Source organism: Schistocerca americana, chromosome 2 (genome assembly GCF_021461395.2).
Source record: "Schistocerca americana isolate TAMUIC-IGC-003095 chromosome 2, iqSchAmer2.1, whole genome shotgun sequence".
Lineage (NCBI taxonomy): Eukaryota > Metazoa > Arthropoda > Insecta > Orthoptera > Acrididae > Schistocerca > Schistocerca americana.
Window position 1 is genome coordinate 245,562,889 of NC_060120.1, and position 22,330 is coordinate 245,585,218.

Consider the following 22,330-nt stretch of genomic DNA (forward strand, 5'->3'; position numbering starts at 1 on the left):
CCCACCCTGTCAGCCAAATCATTTATTCATATGGAGAACAACAGCGGTCCTATCACACAACCCTGTGGCTCTTCCGACGATATTCTCGCCCAGAATCTAAAAACAGCTTCTAGCACGCTCTTTTGTAAGATCTAGTACTAGCACTTAAATTTTTGAATTCACTTTAACTGAAAAATTTTAAACATTTATGGACTCTGCTATAAAAATTCATTAAGACAATAAATATTTTTTTTGAACTTTTAAAATATAGAGTAACTGCTTACATTACAATACACGTATTTTCAAAAGTATGGGGTGAACGAGCCCCCCCCCCCCCTTCCCTTGGTGTTGCGATCGTTAATAAAGCTCTACCGCACTTAGAGCGTGCTACACACATTTAATATTTGTTCTTAATCCACTTCATTTAATAATAAATATTAATTTTGTATCATTAAACCACTATTAATAATCTGCAATTTTTTCATGCCCTGCAAAGCGGAAACTGTAGTCTTAGAGCAAAAGGGAATAGGAACTTATTTGGAGGAAATTTAATGTCGCGTAATTTTATGCTGGGAAATTTTTCACTATAAGTCACGGTTTTCGATTTTACAAAATGACCGATAAACATCCCGCCTCTCTCCACCCTCACGCTGACATCTCAGTGATCATGATTTTTAATGAGTTGTTCGTGAAACCCCCTCTAAAACTTTTCAAAAATTTCCGACTAGACGAATTTTTTTGCTATTCGACCCTTTATAGTCATCGTTAACTGGACTAACTTCGGGTGGAGATCAGCACATTAGAATGTGGAGCGGACAGTTCTAGGAGATCTTATCAAATTCCTATACAATTCAGGGGAAGTTATAGTTTATGAGTGGCCATATGAATGGCAAAGTGATCGTGCAAGCTCTGCCAGTAATAAGAGGCTGCACTACGTTTGCAGAGTTTGAGGCAGACGTTATGAAACTGTACTGCTCAACTGTGAAACAGAATCAAGTGTGCATACACACTGTAAATGCCTCACCACTGTCAACAAAACGACTCAAAATGCACTCAGCATACTTCAGTACTACCCTGGAAACAAATCAGCATTTAGATCACCCAAGCAAAAGTGGCGAACTGGTAGAGCACTGCACCAATATGATGCTGACAGAACCAGGACATCCTCGCGCCATGTAGAGCAAGGCGATCTAGAAGGATTCAAGTTGATTCTAGTCGATCTGGCCGAGTACGTGAGGGAGGACAGTATGGTATTATAAGTCGATAGCACAGCCCCCACCAGTGTCTCACCGTTGGCAACGGAAACTCAAGTTCCCTACCGACGCCGACAGCGGTCGTGCATTGACCAGGCGGAGCCAATGACACGGGCCCACTGTGCACGCCTTCATCCTTCTGCCGCCGTGATAGAGGATGGCCGGCGGCAGCTACACGGCCCGTTCTCAGTCGCATTCTTCGCCAGTCTTCAGTCTTATCCTTCGATAGGTCAATCATGCATTATTAGGGGAGCCTCACCCTGTACTACGGTCTTTGGCTTCTTGGAATAGCTGGACTTCACTGCTGTTCCTTCTTCTGTTCAAAAATGTTCAAATGTGTGTGAAATCTTATGGGACTTAACTGCTAAGGTCATCAGTCCCTAAGCTTACACACTATTTAACCTAAAGTAACCTAAGGACAAACATACACACCCATGCCCGAGGGAGGACTCGAACCTCCGCCAGGACCAGCCGCACAGTCCATGACGGCATCTTCTTCTGTAAAACTTCGTCGCAACGCTTGGAGGAAGCTGCAAGTTAAGTAAAATTTCTGTTTACTTAATTAAGCTTTCGGTAATCATTTCAGCTCCTGTCCAGCTTCCCTACGACGACAGCTCCTGCACCAATCTATAGCCCATCACTCACCTTTTTGTACGAAGTAGTCCATAAAAAACGGAAAATCTTGCGACGTACAGCCACCAACACAGTAAACTGCATGAGGACGAGCGCACGAACGAGAATTTTGGGGGAAAGGAGTAATGAAAACAGGTCTCAGGACCAGATAGGTGACCGGCTCAGTCAGAGATCAGGTAACAGTGGCGATAGATTTCGTCAGGCAAATTCTGCACAAGGCCAGTGAAGAGAGTGGGGAAACGAAGGAGCGGAAATCCTAGATATTCGAAATACGTCCACAAACAGAAACCAGCAGACCTCGCTGAAACGTGAGCAGGAAGTGGGTATAGACGAGGACCAAATCTATACTCTGAATGTGCAGAAATATAAATAAGCCAGTGATGACATTCTGGCCCAGATGGGTGCCTCACAAACGGGAGTATGTCCCGTCGTGGTAATAAGGTCAGATAATAGAGAACGTACTGTTACTCTGGATACAGGAACTATTGTGAGTGTAATATTGGAGCTAGTGTTTTTGGTCTGTGAAAAGGTAGAACGTTAGGTGGCCTTACCACATGGGTGACAGGAGTGATAAAAGACAAAAGTGTTGCTGTAAAGAAACAGTGTCAGCTAAGCCTCTTCCATGAAGTTGCAAATTATATGGTCGACCCAAGAAAATAGCGGAACAGAGAAGAAATATATGTGCCCTCCAGGCAGAATCAGAAGTGGTACGAAAGAGAAATGTGCTCAAATGTGTGTGAAATCTTATGGGACTTAACTGTTAAAATCATCAGTCCCTAAGCTTACACTCTGCTTAACCTAAATTATCCTAAGGACAAACGCACACACCCATGCCAGAGGGAGGACTCGAACCTCCGCCGGGACCAGCCGCACAGTCTATGACTGCAGCGCCTAAGACTGCTCGGCTAATCCCGCGTGGCGGTACGAAAGAGACGGTGGGAACTGGGAGAAGATGGAAAGTAATTGGCAAAAAGACAAAACTTCTGGAATCACATTTCAGATTCCGGTTAAACATCAACTTAACTTGTTACCTGAAGTAGGAGAAGAGCCTCATCCAGTTTTCGACCTTAATAGGATTCAGCAGACTCTTAGGAAGACCTCTAAGGCTATGACGGCAGAAATTTCACGTATAAAGAAAAGAGTCTTGCTGCTCGGGAGCAGGCACGGAAGTGGTTTAGACCAATTCATACATGAAAAGTACGCGTAGACTATCATGTCACAATGAAACACGTATGTATTCAGTAGCAGCGATGGCGAGGCATGACAGAATCTCTGACCAGAGAGCTATTTATCGTTGCTAGTCTGCGCTTGACCGCGCGTGAGTGCAGTAGTTGTACGTAGCGAGTCGCGAGAGCACGTAGTTCAGTTGCGAGTTGGCAGTTGCCTGTCGGAGTTGTGTGTGAGGAGTCGGCGGGGGTCGACATGGGTCTCTGGTCAAGGTTCGGGACGAGGTATACTGTTAAATAAGGTAATGAAGCAGCATTGCGCACATCTGATAATGTAATGTATATTAATTGTAATTAATTTGTTCAAGAAATGCCCCAATAATAATTTTGTTTTCAAAGCAATCGTTTTTAAGAAAAGAATCATTCGAATTGAAAGAATATTTCCTATGCTTTTCCTCCCAGAATCAATTTATCAGGTTAATTATTGCACAGGTTCAGCATAACGTTAATTTTGTGGGGACTTAACATTTTTGCACATTTTTAATATCATTGAGTTTTATTACTGTCGGAAGCTAACATTTGGCTCTATTTGCATTTTCATTCAATTCATATCATTTAAAAATAATTACGGGGAAGTTGCACTTAACACGATGTCTATTCTCATTTAAATATTTTCTTTCAAATTTTTGTGGGGAGGTTACACTTGGCGACATCCGGTCCAGGATCGTATTTCTTTGAGAATCTTCTGAAAAGTAGTCAGATATCTGCTCCTATTTACTTAATATAATTAGCATTTGGCGCAACGCTTTTACTAATTTTATGACTTTCTTTCCTCAGATCATCGGCAATTCGTTGCTCTGTTGTATTTGTGTTTGTTGCTTTTTATTGTGCTTATTTCATTTGTGAATAATTGTGACTATTGTAAAAATGCCGCGAAAAACTATTAATAGTGTATCGCGAGGTATAATGAATGAAATTATCGACTTAAACAACTTCACCGATAGTACTTGTGACACGCAGTGTAATGATGACAATCCTGCGTTCACTAACAATCAGTGCGTTCCAACCACTAATGATGTCTTTTATCTTAATGATGAACAAACGAACTCAATTGTCTCCTCTGTATCGCGAGGTATAATGAATGAAATTATCGACTTAAACAACTTCACCGATAGTACTTGTGACACGCAGTGTAATGATGACAATCCTGCGTTCACTAACAACCAGTGCGTTCCAACCACTAATGATGTCTTTTATCTTAATGATGAACAAACGAACTCAATTGTCTCCTCTGTTAATTTGACGACAATTGATGACGCGGGGCGCTCTATTGTAATGAGCGCTGCCCAAGTTAACACACCCGGTTTGGAAAATTCAAGTAACGTACAGACAAATTTTTCTAATGAAAATGGACAGTGTACTGAAAGTACGACGGATTCATTTAATTCCGAAATAGTGACTGACAGTGTACATTTGACTGGCAAACCTTCTTGTAAATCTCAGAATAACCAAATGGTTACAGAAAGCGAGACAATTCCAGATCCACCATTAAACAGCACAGAAAATAGAAATGCTAATTTTGACTTGGATCAAACGACGGCATTATTGTTACAAATTCTTGAATCAAACAAACAGCGTAGAGAACAGGTCAGACAACAGAATGAAAAACAAGGCAATCTTAATGAAAAACTAGACAATAATAATGAAGATCTCAAACAACTTAGTGAACAGGTCAGACAACAGAATGAAAAACAAGACAGCCTTAAAGAAGATCTTAAACAACAACTTAGTGAACAGAACGAACAGTTAAATGAAAAATTAGACAACAATTCCACACAGTTTAGTGAACAAATTAGAGACGTTGCCGCGCAGTGTCATGATACTAAGGAACAGTTATGCGTGGAAATTGAGGCTTGTTCAAAGAAAAGTAGCGAAGAAATTAGATCTGTTGCTCAGGAATTAAGGGATATGCAAACAGCCACAACAGAAACACTTAGAGACGAAATAAGTGCAGTCGGTAGACAATGCTCTGAAAAAGCTACACAATTACGCGACGAGTTTAAACTAATGACAGCAGAACTTTCGCGCACAATGGATGCAAAGATAGACGCGAAATTCGACCAACAGAACACTCAGATTGACGAACGTTTTAATCACCACATACAAAACAGTGATACGCGTTTCCGCAAATTTATTCAGGATCAAAACAAAGTAAAACGTCAAGTCATGGAAACAAACACTGCTCAGAGACAAGAAGACAAACGTAAAATGTTTGCGAAGGCAAAAACATATGTAGACAACAATATTGCTACAGTTTCGGACAAAATTAATACCATCGAACAGTTGAACACCGAATTACGTGATGAGATTTCTGACCTTAAATCAAAACAGATACACACTCAGTAGATTTTCAAACAGTGACCGACAGACTCGAACAATTAGAACTAACACGGGATTCCGATGTCGTCAAAGCTGACGTTAAAAAATTGAACGAAACCCCCCAATGCTTCTGACACTAAGAACGATGATCAGGTAAAAATACTGACTGAAAAATGTGATGAATTGGCCAGTCGTATTGATATTATTGAAAGTAATAATGACAGCAAATCAGATGATACTGCACCGATTTCGTTTAACCAAACACCTGAATTCCAAAATTTACAGCAGACAATTAATGAGATCGATTCATCTAACAATACATTACGTAGAAAGTTGTCAAGTTTACAGCAAGAAGTAACAGAGATGAAAAATATTTCAGTTAATAACACATCACAGCAGACGCCACTTTGCGAACATTTGTCAGACTCACACAGTGCGTATAATTTGGGTAATCTACAGAGAGTACGCAACTTAGATTCCGAACAGACACAGACAAATAGATTCTCTTACAATCGTGAACCTGTTCCATCATACAGAGACGATAATTTTGACTACAAACATTTTCTGTCAGTGAGAAAATTTAAAGTGTTTAAAAATGACAGAACACAGATTCACCCACTAGATTGGATACAACTATTTAGCTTTGCTTTTCCACCGACTTGGCCCGTAACACATAAACTTGAATTTATTTGTAGTTTTTTGGAAGGCGAACCAGCAACTCGTATGAGACCGATCGCGAGACAATGTTACTCGGTAGAAGAGTTTCAGAATGCCTTTCTGTCAGCGTACTGGTCGAAGACGACACAGCGCGGAATTAAAGATCAGTTAATTAGTTTACCAAATTATGAGAACTCAAATTTTCCCAGTGTGACGCAATTTTTTGAGCACATGGTGCAACAAAACCAGTACCTAAGTGAACCGTACAGTGAATCTGCACTCATTCAATTATGTATTTCTAAATTGCCACGATCATTACGTGAGTCTCGTTTAACGGGTCAGCAAAAAGAAAATATTTCGGCATTCAGGGATCTGCTGCAGCTTTTAGAAGTGCAGCAATCAGACTATTCCTTCGTAAACAAAAATTTGTCATATAACAACCAAGGCCAGCAAACTTACAGTAATTACGATCAACCACGTAATTTCAATAGTAAAAGTAATAGACGCTTTAGGAATGACAACCAACCGAACTTTAATAACAGACCAAATTCTAATTATCAATATCGTCAAAATTATCAGCAACAGGACCCGCATTTTGGTAACAATAGAAGTTTTCCACCGCAACAGCATGAAAGTCAACCGGTTAGCATACGTAACCAACAATGTAATGCACAAGGTGAACCTAACTTTAATGTTTCGCCGCGTGGACGTATAGTCCCTGGTACAACAAATAGTAACGCACGGCAGCAAAGGAACAACTACGTACAGAAAAACACAGTATTTCAATTCCTATCGCAATGCACCGTATAGGAATGAGTATTACGACAGACGTAAAAATAATGAGGACAATTTTTAGCGTACGTTTACTAACAGTAGGTCTTACCAACAGCAAAATGATCAGCAACAACATATTCTCATGAATGAACCCGACAGTAGGTATCATCCAGAGCGTAATACGTCTGGAAGAAATAACAGAACAGTTCAAATAGTCGAAATGCCACATCCTCCAGAAAATAATAACACGTCAGATAGAATCTGACTAGATACTGTACAGGTCGCATCTTCCAATAACACAAGCACTACTTTTGACACGCGGAATGTTGTTCACGAAAATGTTATTACTTTTGACGACATCAGAGACACTCTTTTACAGGAAAGACCAGTTGTTCAGAAAACTATTTCACACCCTGTCATCGAAATTACAGTTGGTTCATCGAAATTTTCAGCAGTAATCGATTCCGGATCACCTATGTCAGTTATAAATGAAGAAACTTTCAACGAGTGTAACAAAGAGAATACCTATCCTACATTACCATTAGGCAAAACGAAAGTAAAAGGAGCAGTATCGAATAAAGGAATAGACGTTAAATTACAGACACATTTATCATTTTGCACTGCAGGTCGCACATTTCACTCAAATTTTTGGATTATTCCTTTATTGACAACAGACATTATTTTAGGTACGAATTTTCTGGTACAACGCGATGAAAATGTACAATTGGCTTTAGAATTTCAGCACTCTTGCACTCTTTATCTGCGGAAGAACAAACAATTAATTGTACAGAGGTCATTTCCGTATCTCGTGGCATAGACTGTAATTCCACATTGTTCACGGATACGTACGTACATAACTATAATACTCCAGATGAAGCTGACTATGATGTAATGCAGATGATTTCTGACAAAGTTAAACATAGCAGTGCAAATACAGACGACGAACGCACTCAAGTACACAAAATTCTTTTATAGCAAGCTCCAGTTTTTGACAACACTCCTGGTACTATGTCCGGATTTATGTATGAATTTCAAGTCAAACAGCACGACACATTTAAAGCCAAGCATTATCCCATTCCATGTATCCATTGAGAACAAGTTAAAAAAGAATTGCAGGGTATGCTCGACCAGGAATTGTTGAACCGGCAGTTCGTCCATACATAAACCCGCTACATATTGTTAAGAAAAAAGATGGCTCACTTCGCCTCGTACTTGATTCACGCCACATCAATGACATAATTATTAATGAAACAGATCGACCACAGACACTAGAGGAACTACTACAGAAATTTCACGGTACTGCTATTTATTCTACATTAGATCTAAAATCGGGATTTTGGCAAATTCAGCTCCATCCGAACTGCAGAAAGTACACAGCGTTTCTCTGTTTTGGCGACTGTTATCAATTTTGCAAATTACCATTCGGTTTAACTATCTCTTCTCCAGCTTTTATTCGCGGTTTGAACACAATACTTCCGACAGAACTGAAAGACAGAATTACGACGTACGTAGACGACATTCTTATCGCAGAAGCTAACTGGTGTGAACACAATATGATTCTTGAACGACTGTTGCAAACTTTTCGTGCACAAGGACTCACAGTTAACCTCAGTAAATCGCATTTTGGTAAAACTTCTATAAAATTTCTTGGACATGTAATTTCAGCAGAAGGCATTGCACCTGATCCGGAAAAACTTCAAGCTCTATGTGACATTACTGTTCCTACGACGAAAAAACAACTACGCAGCTTTTTGGGTTTAATTAACTTTTTTCGTATATTTATTCATCACTCTGCTTTAGACACACCTAGATTATGCCAATTGACAGCTAAAAACACTATTTGGTCTTGGGATAAGCAAGCACATTCTGAATTTATGAACCTGAAACATGCTCTGTTGAATGCACCACTTTTATCGCACCCAGATCTTACCAGAAATTCTTCCATTATGACCGATAGTTCTAACACCGCTTTAGGCGTACATATTTTCCAGGAAATTGAAGAAGATGGCTCTACAGTAATCAAGCCGCATTTTGTCGCCTGTTAAACGAAATTATTCCGTTACAGAACTGGAAACGTCATGTGTTGTTTGGGCTTTTACGAGATTTCGGCACTTTCTTTATGGCAGACATACCACCGTTTACACAGATCACAGAGCGATACAATTTTTACTTTCGGCTAAATTCACGCACGACAGATTAAGCAGATGGAAGCTTTACTTACAGGAATTTAATTTTACAATAGTTCACATTCCCGGTACACAAAATGTTATAGCAGACGCACTATCTCGTTCTCTCAGCAACAATCAGCAGGACATCGCAACCAACTTCTGCAAAGCAAATTTCAGCGTTATGTACATTCAACAAGTTGCATTTGAAAATTTTATTTCGTCGTCATTACAGGACATAGCAAAAGAGCAAAATAAAGACAACGTGTGGAAAGAAATTAAACACCTTTGGCAAGATAGGAATAATGGTACGATTAGAAACCATTACACTGTACGCAATGACATTCTGTTTCACCGCTCTCATCCTGACAGCAACAATTGGTTGTTATGCTTTCCTGACGAACTGGTTAACGAATTAATATGGTATACTCATTTAAGTTATGCACATTACGGAGCCAGAAGAAGGTTTTTTCTTATACTGAGACAGAACTGTTATTTTACCAACATGGAGAAACGTATACGACGAGTTTTAGCGTCATGTAAAATCTGCCAGAAAGCTAAGTCAGACACAACTTCACATATTCCTTCATTACATCCAATTGTACCTGTTAAATTGAGACGTATGGCCGCTGTAGACATTTTTGGTCCAATTCCGAGAACTAATAGAGGTTTCTGCTACCTCTTTGTCGGTGTTGAACTCACTTCAAAATTTGTTACTTTCACTCCGTTACGCAAAGCTACTGCTAAAACCGTTTCGAAAGCATTTGTAAAGCATTTTCTATTTCATGTAGGGCATGTGTTGAAAGTAATTTCTGACAATGAATCACAATTTCGTTCTGCTATATGGACACATATGTTACGAACTAGAAACATTTCTCCGATCTATATATCCAGGTACCATGCTTCTTCGAACCCTTGTGAACGATTAATGAAAGAAATTGGTGAACTGTGTAGAATATACTGACACAAAAGACATATTGATTGGGACACACACATATTCTCATTCCAAGATGTAATTAATTCCATATTTATGAAACCGCTATGCTATCTCCGTCTGTTATACTGAAAAATGTTGAACCATCTAACAAAATTAAAGAATTAATAAACTTTCCTACATCTCGTCGACTATGACACCACGAAATAATTAACATTGCGCTGAACAACATCAAACGTGCCGCAGAGCGCCGGAGAAGACAGCAAAAACAGGTTTGTATACGCCGTGACTTTCACATTGGACAGAAGATATTAGTACGTACACACTATTTATCCAGCAGAATAAAAGTTAAGTGCAGTAAATTTGAACTTCTATACGCAGGTCCATATCGGATTCGCAGCATTCCTCACCCCAATGTTGTACACGTCGAAACTCTGAGAACCAGAAAAAGTAAAGGCAACCACCATGTCTCAAATATTAAACACATTATTGAATGAAGACACTTTATGATTCAACATACTATGTGATGCCATTTACTAACTTTTATGATCACTTATGCAATTATATTCACATGGCTAATTACTGACGATTATCGTATTTTCTCTTGGCAAGTGCCCGGCAAGGTAAGGTTAGCAGGTCGCTCTTCTTGTTGTTACATATCAGACTGTGCACATTTTTCCCAGAGAAACTTACGTATCTTATGAATAATTATGCAATTTTATCTAGTGACATATTAATTTTATTAAATTCTCTCTCCATTAAAGTCTTTAATTCTCGCCTCTACTAACTACACAACATACAAGGTGAACTCAAAGGAGGTCACATTTCTTGTCATCATTTTTTTAATGTATGTACGATTGTTTTCATATTTTGTTTATATGCACTGTGAAATAATTAAGATATAACACACACCAGTTGACTTTGACATTTGCCCTATGATATCTCAACATCGTGACTGTTTCATATTTTTTGCTGCTGCATTGTGATATTCTGTGTACATTTTTGCATTTGAACGCTGTCTATTTTTTTTTTTTCGTTTTTCATATTACGTTTTCTGTCATGGTATGCTGTATGCTTAATTATGTTATCATAAACCAGTCATTATTTAGTTGAGTATATGATGTAAATGCAAGACATTAATCTTTGTTCATCAATTTCAGAAAGAAATGATGCGTAAAGGAAATAAATTAAACAGAAATGGGAATTTCACCTTCGGGATGAACGAAAGAAGATGCAAACCTCGTGATGAAGAGTAAATGGATCAGGATTAACAAGCATTAACAAGAATATACTATACACATCATAGAATAGCAGTCTTAACTAATTTTTTCTTTCAGAATACAAGGCGATTGATGCAGGCTGTCAGACAGAACTACACATCTTAGTTTTAGTGATGGAATATGCTAGAGATAAGGAATAGTTATGTAATGAGTAATGAAATGATTTTTTTTGCAGATGATAATGAATGCTGATGAATAATGATGAAGAATATGCTACTATGGATAATGAAGTTTTTCTTTACAGGTGATGATAATAATGGAGTTATGATAATGAAGTGATGGATAATGAAGTTTTTTCTATACAGATGAGAATATTGTTGAAGTTATGTATTTATGCTATGTAGTTATTTAAGTATTTGTTGCAGTTTGCTTTGACAGCAGGTGTTATATTGCATAGTATAATGATGGAAGGTTTTGGAAAGGACAGCTATGGAACACATTTTTATACACATTTCACTACCTGTTAATTCGAAGTTCACTACTTTTCAGCATAAAATGCATTTCTTCTTTCAGCGTAATTATCCATTTTTTGTATATTTTTGCAGGAGAAATTATTTATGAAATTAATGTGCTATAAGCAGTTGTTCATTAAATCTATGTCATTTATGAATGTGATTACATATACTCTACTTGTTTCATAATCTTGCAACAGCGGACTCATGACGAATGACGTTACACATTTTCATTTACAGCAACAACCCAGAAGCAAATTTTTTTTCTTGCTTTCCCCTATAATTACCCAAAGGAATGCATTGCTGACAAAAAAATGTATTACCAGTCCCAAATAATGATACCAGTTTAAGAGAGTTCTGAGTAATTCTGATCAGCTATGAATAAAAAGTCACTTGAATAATGAATGCTACTGATTACGGTATTGAAATGACCAATGATTAATAATGCTTTGTAACTAGGAAATGAATGCTACTAATTATGCTTTGTAACAAGGAAATGAATGCTACTGATTATGCTTTGTAACTGGGAAAAGAATGCTACTGATTACTGTATTTAGATGATTACTGTATTTAAATAGCCAATGATTAATTGATAATGCTTTGTAACAGGGAAATGAATGCTACTGATTATGCTTTGTAACTGGGAAAAGAATGCTACTGATTACTGTATTGAGATGATTACTGTATTTAAATGACCAATGATTAATAATGCTTTGTAACTAGGAAATGAATGCTACTGATTATGCTTTGTAACTGGGAAAAGAATGCTACTGATTACTGTATTTAAATGACGAATGATTAATTAATTATGCTTTGTAACAAGGAAATGAATGCTACTGATTATGCTTTGTAACTGGGAAATGAACGCTACTGATTGTGGTATTGAAATGACCAATGCCAATGTTGTCTGTAAATCAATTAATGAACAATTTTCTGTAATACTACATACATGGTACAGAAATGTTCAATAACTGGGCTATGAATGCCGCAAACTACTAATGTAATTCCCAATGAAGACTAATATGTGACTTAAATGTCCTTCACCTTCTGACCTAACTACCCCGAATTACTGTAATATCCATTTGTCCTGTATATCCTCTTGATCATGGAGCACTATATTTGGTTTTTGCACTAATTCTACGTTGGTGTGCCTCGTAAGAGCGTGGTGTTGACACGACATGCTGTCCACCACCGTGAGCGATGGAGACGTTATTATGGTCCCACTGTTTGGTGTACCTGATGTACTGCCAAAATGATAACATGGAATATTACTACGACATTTCAGTGTCTTGGGTACACCGACAAATACTTCTGGGAAAAGAACTTCAAATTGTCTGACTTGGTGTTGTACTTCTGTGGAAAGATATGGACTTTCAGTGCAGCTGCGTGCAACCTAAAGTGCTACAACCATGATGCAATCCTTCCCTTTCCTATCCTAATTCTTGTAACATAGCGAAAATCATTTTTTTTCTTTTTTTGCTAACATCATTTGTATTCATGGCCTATACATTTTTTTTTCGATATATTCTGAATTTCAGTGCGTGTGCACTTTTTCTAACATGATCACTACTCATTGTATGTACATTTTGATTTGCTGATATATTCTGAACTACAGTGCATGTGCACTTATGTCACTTATCAACATGATTTTTTGCCATTATGTTTATTTGTTGTGAAAATACTAAAGAGTTTTTCAGTGCGAGTGCACTTTTGTCATTTTTCTAACATGATTTCTACTCATTGTATGTACATTTTGATTTGCTGATATGTTCTGAACTGCAGTGCATGTGCACTTATGTCACTTGTCAACATGATTTTTTGCCATTATGTTTATTTGTTGTGAAAATGCTAAAGAGTTTTTCAGTGCGTGTGCACTTATGTAATTTGTTTTGTACTCATTGTATATATATTTTGTACTCGGTGCATGTGCACCACATTTACTTCATGTTCTACATCTGAATATTCTGTGATTGTAAAGTTAATTAGTTAAGAAAAAGTTTGTTGCTCATGGCAAGTCCAAATGACTCACCATCGTTGCCAAATTTTTGCCCCCCCCAGTGGAGGGTTATGAAACACGTATGTATTCAGTAGCAGCGATGGCGAGGCATGACAGAATCTCTGACCAGAGAGTTATTTATCGTTGCTTATGAAACACGTATGTATTCAGTAGCAGCGATGGCGAGGGATGACAGAATCTCTGACCAGAGAGTTATTTATCGTTGCTAGTCTGCGCTTGACCGCGCGTGAGTGCAGTAGTTGTACGTAGCGAGTCGCGAGAGCATGTAGTTCAGTTGCGAGTTGGCAGTTGCCTGTCGGAGTTGTGTGTGAGGAGTCGGCGGGGGTCGACATGGGTCTCTGGTCAAGGTTCGCGACGAGGTATATTGTTAAATAAGGTAATGAAGCAGCATTGCGCACATCTGATAATGTAATGTATATTAATTGTAATTAATTTGTTCAAGAAATGCCCCAATAATAATTTTGTTTTCAAAGCAATCGTTTTTAAGAAAAGAATCATTCGAATTGAAACAATATTTCCTATGCTTTTCCTCCCAGAATCAATTTATCAGGTTAATTACTGCACAGGGCCTAAGGTCAGCGCAGCTGGCCTTATAAAATTTATCAGGTTCAGCATAACGTTAATTTTGTGGGGACTTAACATTTTTGCACATTTTTAATATCATTGAGTTTTATTACTGTGGGAAGCTAACATTTGGCTCTATTTGCATTTTCATTCAATTCATATCATTTAAAAATAATTACGGGGAAGTTACACTTAGCACGATGTCTATTCTCATTTAAATATTTTCTTTCAAATTTTTGTGGGGAGGTTACAACAAGGATGGTGAAACCTAGCGCCAAGCTTACCCACGTGACAGAGAATATAGTGGCAGACAGTTCGATGACGAGGATAAGGACCTTATAGTAGGACTTTTATACACGTGGCCTAGCGAATCGTCTTTGTTTACTAATCAAAACGTCCTCGGTCCAAGGTCCCAATCCCATCGCCGCTTAGATTTTGAATAAATTTATCCGAAATGGTGGCCGAAGACTTTCGGCACAAGAAGTCACCCTCATTCACCCAACGGCCTTGTCAAAGAGGGCGGAATCGCGGACAGATGTTCGGGACACTCTCATGCTCTTGGCGCAGGGAAACTGCCCCAAAAGGCGGAAGAACTGGCACTGATCAACGGCATGATGATGCAGAAGGCAACAGAAAGCACTGCATTAAATACACATAATATGTATCCGTCGGAAATGTGGAATTTAATTGAAAAAATAAAGAGTTATGAAGATTCCGGGGCAGTTCCCCTTTCGGATCTCCGGAGGATGCTGAGAAAAATACTGATAACCAAAGAGAAGATAACGTCCTATGAGTCGGGGCGTAGAATGTCAGAAATCTGAACTTGGCGGGGAAGCTATAAAATCTGTAAGGGGAAATACTAACGCCAAATCTAGATGTAGTGGGGTCAGTCCAATGAAATGGAAAGAAGACAAGGATATCAGCTTAGATGAGTATAGAGTAATATTATCAGCAGCAGAACATGTTATAACGGGAGTAGCATTCGTTATGAATAGGAGGATAGTGCAGAGAGTGTGTTACTGTGAACAGTTCCATGAAAGGTTTGTTCTTATGAGAATCGACAGCAAACCAACACCGACAATGATAGATCAGGTATACACGCCGATGTCGCAAGCTGAAGATGAAGAGATAGAGAAAGTGTATGAGATATTGAAAGGGTAATACAGTATGTAAAGGGAGATGAAAATCTAATAGTCGTGGGGGACTGTAATAGAGTTGTAGGGGAAGGAGTAGAGGAAAAGCTTACAAAAGAATATGGGCTTGGGACAAGGAATGGGAGGAGAAAGACTAATTGAGTTCTGTAACAAGTTTCAGCTAGTAATAGAGAATACTCTGTACAAGAATCACAACAGAAAGAGGTATACTTGGACAAGGCCGGGTGATACGGGAAGATTTCAGTTAGGTTACATCATGGTCAGACAGAGATTCCGAAATCAGATACTGGATTGTAAGGAGTAGCCAGGAGCAGATATAGACTCAGATCGCAATGTAGTAGTGATGAAGAGAAAGTTGAAGCTTAAGAGATTAGTCAGAAATTATCAACACGCAAAGAAGTGGGATACAGAAGTTCTAAAGAATGATGAGATAAGCTTCTCTAAGTTCTCTAAGGCTATAGATATAGCAAAAAGGAATAGCTCAGTAGGCAGTACAGTTGAAGAGCAATAGACATCTCTATGAAGGGCAAAGAAGGGAAAGAAAACCGTAGGTGCAAGGAAGGCAGCTGCGAAGGAACCATGGTTAGTATAAGAAATACTTCAATTCATCGATGAAAGAAGGAAGTACAAAAATGTCCAGAGAAATGCAGGAATACAGAAATACAAGTCACTTGGGGGTGAAATACACTCCTGGAAATGGAAAAAAGAACACATTGACACCGGTGTGTCAGACCCACCATACTTGCTCCGGACACTGCGAGAGGGCTGTACAAGCAATGATCACACGCACGGCACAGCGGACACACCAGGAACCGCGGTGTTGGCCGTCGAATGGCGCTAGCTGCGCAGCATTTGTGCACCGCCGCCGTCAGTGTCAGCCAGTTTGCCGTGGCATACGGAGCTCCATCGCAGTCTTTAACACTGGTAGCATGCCGGGACAGCGTGGACGTGAACCGTATGTGCAGTTGACGGACTTTGAGCGAGGGCGTATAGTGGGCATGCGGGAGGCCGGGTGGACGTACCGCCGAATTGCTCAACACGTGGGGCGTGAGGTCTCCACAGTACATCGATGTTGTCGCCAGTGGTCGGCGGAAGGTGCACGTGCCCGTCGACCTGGGACCGGACCGCAGCGACGCACGGATGCACGCCAAGACCGTAGGATCCTACGCAGTGCCGTAGGGGACCGCACCGCCACTTCCCAGCAAATTAGGGACACTGTTGCTCCTGGGGTATCGGCGAGGACCATTCGCAACCGTCTCCATGAAGCTGGGCTACGGTCCCGCACACCGTTAGGCCGTCTTCCGCTCACGCCCCAACATCGTGCAGCCCGCCTCCAGTGGTGTCGCGACAGTCGTGTATGGAGGGACGAATGGAGACGTGTCGTCTTCAGCGATGAGAGTCGCTTCTGCCTTGGTGCCAATGATGGTCGTATGCGTGTTTGGCGCCGTGCAGGTGAGCGCCACAATCAGGACTGCATACGACCGAGGCACACAGGGCCAACACCCGGCATCATGATGTGGGGAGCGATCTCCTACACTGGCCGTACATCACTGGTGATCGTCGAGGGGACACTGAATAGTGCACGGTACATCCAAACCGTCATCGAACCCATCGTTCTACCATTCCTAGACCGGCAAGGGAACTTGCTGTTCCAACAGGACAATGCACGTCCGCATGTATCCCGTGCCACCCAACGTGCTCTAGAAGGTGTAAGTCAACTACCCTGGCCAGCAAGATCTCCGGATCTGTCCCCCATTGAGCATGTTTGGGACTGGATGAAGCGTCGTCTCACGCGGTCTGCACGTCCAGCACGAACGCTGGTCCAACTAAGGCGCCATGTGGAAATGGCATGGCAAGCCGTTCCACAGGACTACATCCAGCATCTCTACGATCGTCTCCATGGGAGAATAGCAGCCTGCATTGCTGCGAAAGGTGGATATACACTGTACTAGTGCCAACATTGTGCATGCTCTGTTGCCTGTGTCTATGTGCCTGTGGTTCTGTCAGTGTCATCATGTGATGTATCTGACCCCAGGAATGTGTCAATAAAGTTTCCCCTTCCTGGGACAATGAATTCACGGTGTTCTTATTTCAATTTCCAGGAGTGTAGATCGGAAGTTTAGAGAAGTTTAGACGAAACTGCTGCATCAAAAATGTGAAGAAATCGAAAAACAAGATTGTCGGAAGGACTGGCTCAGCATATAAAACAATTAAAACAATTTTCGGCGATGTGGAACCATGGTCTGTAACATTAAGAGTGCAGTGGGAATTCCACTGTTAAATGCAGAGGAGAGAGCGTACATTGAAGACCTCTATGAGGGGGAAGACCTTTCTGATGACGTGACAGAGGAAGAAACAGGAGTCGATACAGAAGACATAGGAGTTCAGTATTAGAGTCAGAATTTAAAAGAGCTTAGGATGACGTAAGTTTCAAATGAGGCAGAATGGATCGGTAACATTCCATTAGAAATTCCAAAGTCATTGCGGGAAGTGGCAACAAAGTGACTCTTCACGTTGGTGTGTATAACGTACGACTCTGGCGATATACCATCCGATTTTCGGAAAGACAATATCCACACAATTCCGAAGATTGCAAAACCTGACCAGCGCCTAAATTACAGCACAATCAGCTTAATAGCTCATGCATCCAAAGTTGCTGACAAGAATAATGCACAGAAGAATGGGCAATAAAATTGAGGATGTGTTAGATGACTATTAGTTTGTCTTCAGGGATGGTAAAGGAACCAGAGTAGTAGTCCTGTCGTGCGCCCTATCAAACCAGTCAGACGACTGACGACAAAAAAAGTGAACCATAGGTAAAGGAGCAGTAACAGCACACTCTCCTATGGTGTTCGTAGAGCATTTGCAGCGACACGACCAGCCCCGGATTAACACGGCTGTTCACGGTGTGAAGAAATAGCTGAGAGGAATTGCTTTTGACTAAATCAAAGTCTCTTCTCTGCCCCGCGCCTGTTTCTTCAACAGACGCAAAATGTGAGTTAGTGTCCGAGGAAGGCGTACTGCTTACTGAGACACCGATAGCGTCTTTTATGTTGGGAGTCCGACCTGCGTCAAAAATAGACGTTATGTCTGCTATTCTGCTTTCCCATGTTGTGAAATCTACCATTTTTCGTTATAAATACACCACTCCAGGCCTATCATGTGTGTAAAGTGTTTCACGTCACCTTTCATTGCCTCTGATTATTCCTGCCCAGCAAAGTTTCTATTCCTTAGCAATTGTCAGGCTGGGTAGACGTAGCACCAACATCCTTCACTAAAATTAACAGAATTCTAAAAATTCTAAAATGCAAAAGCCCATGTGGGGTTGATGGAATTTCGTACAGAATTCTGAAAATTTGTTCCAATTTAATAAGTAATGTCCTTAGTGATATGCAACAATGGCAGGGGGAATTTTTTCAGGCAGGTTGAAATAAGCAGCTGTTAAACCACTTCATAAGAAATGTGACAAGACAGAGTTAAACAGTTATCGTCCAATTTCCTTGCTGACATTTTCCAAAGTTCAAAAATGGCTCTGAGCACTACGATAAATATGGGCACTTTTAAGAATTTTGTTTATATAAGTTGAGGGTTAAGGAGCACAAAAAGTTTGTCACACTTTCTTAAAATGCCTTTGTTTTATGCAAACGAAGACTTTTATACAGGATAATTTTAATTCTGTGTTCCTAACCAATAAATATTTATTTGTATACCGTGCCTGTCATGTCATGAAGGGATAGTGTGCTGGGGATAAGCATGCCTTCTGTAGTGTATGTGTCAGTGATAAAACTTAGTGTCGTTTTATGTGTAGGCAGAATTATCCTGTTACTTATGCTTAAAAATTCTGTGCGTTAATGGTTTAATGGGACAATATTATGTCATTGTTGAGCACTCGTGCAATCAGCAGTGAGGTATGTTAGCGCATATATTTCTTTTTGCTTGTCACGTTGTGCGTAGTGTGTCAGAACCAGATGTGCAACAAAACCACACAATAAGACGTGCAGAGTAACCATGTATTTACTGGTTAACCTGACGCTATATAAATGCATGTCTTGGTAATCCTCTAGTGAAAAAACTGTAATGCCTGTATTTCGAAGGCTGTGAGTGAAGTGGTCCAGCGAAGTTCAGCGAGGTGCGTCGGCGTGACCCGTCGATATATGTTTTCCTCTTCCAGCAATATCTAAATGTGATGGAAAAGGTAACAAAATGTGATGTATCTTTCCTCTTTAAATTTTCTTTGGGATATACGTTGTCTCATCTCGTTTGTGATGTGACCGATTACAGTATGAATATAGTTTTTCGTGAGATAGCTAACTCTTCCATTGTGGAGACCTCGGTTTCTCCCATTTCTATTATGTTTTGAAGGGTGGGGTGATTTTATTATGTATATGTACGGCTTGTGAAAGATTTATGAATGTTCGATAGTCTCAGTGGTCAAAGGACCTACTGCAGAGATATACGGGCTATCTCCAGTAGTTAATAAACGCCCTGGGGTATCGCAACTGTATAGAGGTTTTTGTCAGATGTCAGTTTTTGACAAAGGAGCGTTGTGTGATCTCGAATTTCTTTATCTTAGGGATGGCTTTACGTTAGGGATGGCTTTTCTCCACGCCACAAATGAACGCTTGCTGGCTATGGCAGCTAGAGTATGTTGCTTTGTTTGAATTTTTATCATCTTGTTGAACTTTATACGCTCAGCATAGTCTTTACCAACATTATCGTTTTGATCAACAAAAGGAATATTTTGAGGATAAAGTTTCGATTTGCGAATGCATAGCTTCAGCTTTTATGTCTCATTACTCACGCGCGTTCCCATCAAACATTCTATAAATCTGCTCTCCCAGTTGGTTGACGATATTGTTGAGGGTTCATTTAGGCACACTCTGACGCAATCATATTTTTTGTATGATGAAGAATATTTTAACCACACGTACGGCATCGCGATAGGGAGCCCATTATCTCCAGTTATATCCAACCTATTTATGGCGTACCTTGGTGGTGTAGCGCTGGACACGGCTCCTATAAAGCCTCGCTGCTTTTATCGTTCCTTCGACGACATGATGATTATCTGGTCTCATGGACGTGAAAAGCTAGGAGAATTCTTGGACTACATCAGCAGTATCGATGGCACCAAGTTCACGATGGGGCCTTCCCGCTCCTTAACATCCTCGTCCGCCGTAAAGAAAATTGGTGTGCCAGCCACACTGTTTACCAGAAACCCACCCACACATACCGATATCTGACAGCTAACAGCTGTCACCATCCGTCATAGAAACGTTCTGAGGACCTTGGTACATCGAGTGGAAGCCGTCTAAGAGCTGAAAACTTACCGAAGGAAATAAAACATTTGCGGGAAGTATTCGAGAAAAATGGCTACAACAAGCGCCAGAGTTCGCAAGCCATCTTTCCGAAAACACGTAAGCAGAAGGGCTCCGAGGAGGACTCGAAGAGGCTTGAATTTTTGCCGATCTGTGGATCAGTAACACCAAAGATCAGCCGGCTCCTAAAGAGACATAAAATCGGTTCTGTCTTAATGGCTCCAGCAAACATTCGGCAATTCATGAGGGATGTTTCCAGAATGAGTTCGAGTCTCGGTCGGGCACACAGTTTTAATCTGCCAGGAAGTTTCAACTCATGAGGCCTACGACAGACGATGTAGGTCTCAGAACGCCAGGAGCATACAAAATACCGTGTGCGTGCGGACAGTTTTATGTCAGACACACTGTGCGTGTTACTGAACAGCGCTATGTAGAAGACACGCTTTCGCCATGGGTACCTTTAGAAATCAGCCGTAGCGGAGCATACTCTAGAAAATGGACTTCGCCCTGCATTCGATGGCACATGTGTTATTCGACGGACTAATAGTTTCTGGAATGGCGTAATAAAAGAAGCGATCGAGATAAAAAAAATGACAATACCCTAAAAAAAAGACGGCTTGCCTGCAGCTAGGCACGGCTTGGGAACCGGCCATCGGAAGGTTGAAGCAGGCCTCATATGGCACTGTAGCACCAGTGACGTCACAGAAGGCGAAGCGGGTATACAAGGACGGTAGCAGAAACCAAAAGACAATCACTACTTCACAATAACCGAGGAGTTCTCGAGCAAAAGCTCATGGATTTTAAATCACCTGACGCGGCTGAAAGCTCGATAGGATTTTATCAAAGGTTTAATCTGTTTTAGAACTGAAAATGAGAAACAAAAGTGATTTGCACTCAACAATTACAACTGTAGACAATATGGTTCGCATCACATTGTTCTGGGATTAAACGTTAAAGACTTTTCTTGAATTGCACAGTTGTACAGGGTTGCATTCCTGTTGACAGTCATACAACTCCACGGAGTTCCATGCTAGGATTATCATGTGGGTTAGAATACTGTAGGTGACTACGAAACTTGCCAATTGTAATCCTGTCTGACTGCTGGAGAAAATGGGAGACAGAATGCAGAGCCATCACAAAAAGGAAGCCGACCGTGTGCATAAGCGACACTCGGTCACTGCAGGGCATAAAAGTCAGTTGCTGCCACGTGGCAGACATTTATCGCTGTGTTGACCACTACAACATAGGTGCAGCACAGGGCAGCCGACTGCAGGTCTTAAACCGCTGCTGCGCAAACACTTCGTGCCAGCACCAAGTTACGCAACTCAAACAAGAGAGAGAGAGAGAGAGAGTGGAAACCTGAGTTGTAAAAAATTGCATCACTGCTGAGAAGATGCTCATGTGGTGGAATTTTTGTCCTGTTTAGTGTGTTAAACACACATGGTGAACTCATTTTTGTGGGAAATGGTAGTGGTGGAATTAAGTGAGTTGTAAGCAACAGTTTTCGTGCAGGTTGCAACATTCAGGGGCAACCTTACACTCAGAGGCAAAGTTCATTGATTTATGGTCTTAATGAACCATCTTCACAATTGTCTATTATTCCAGTCT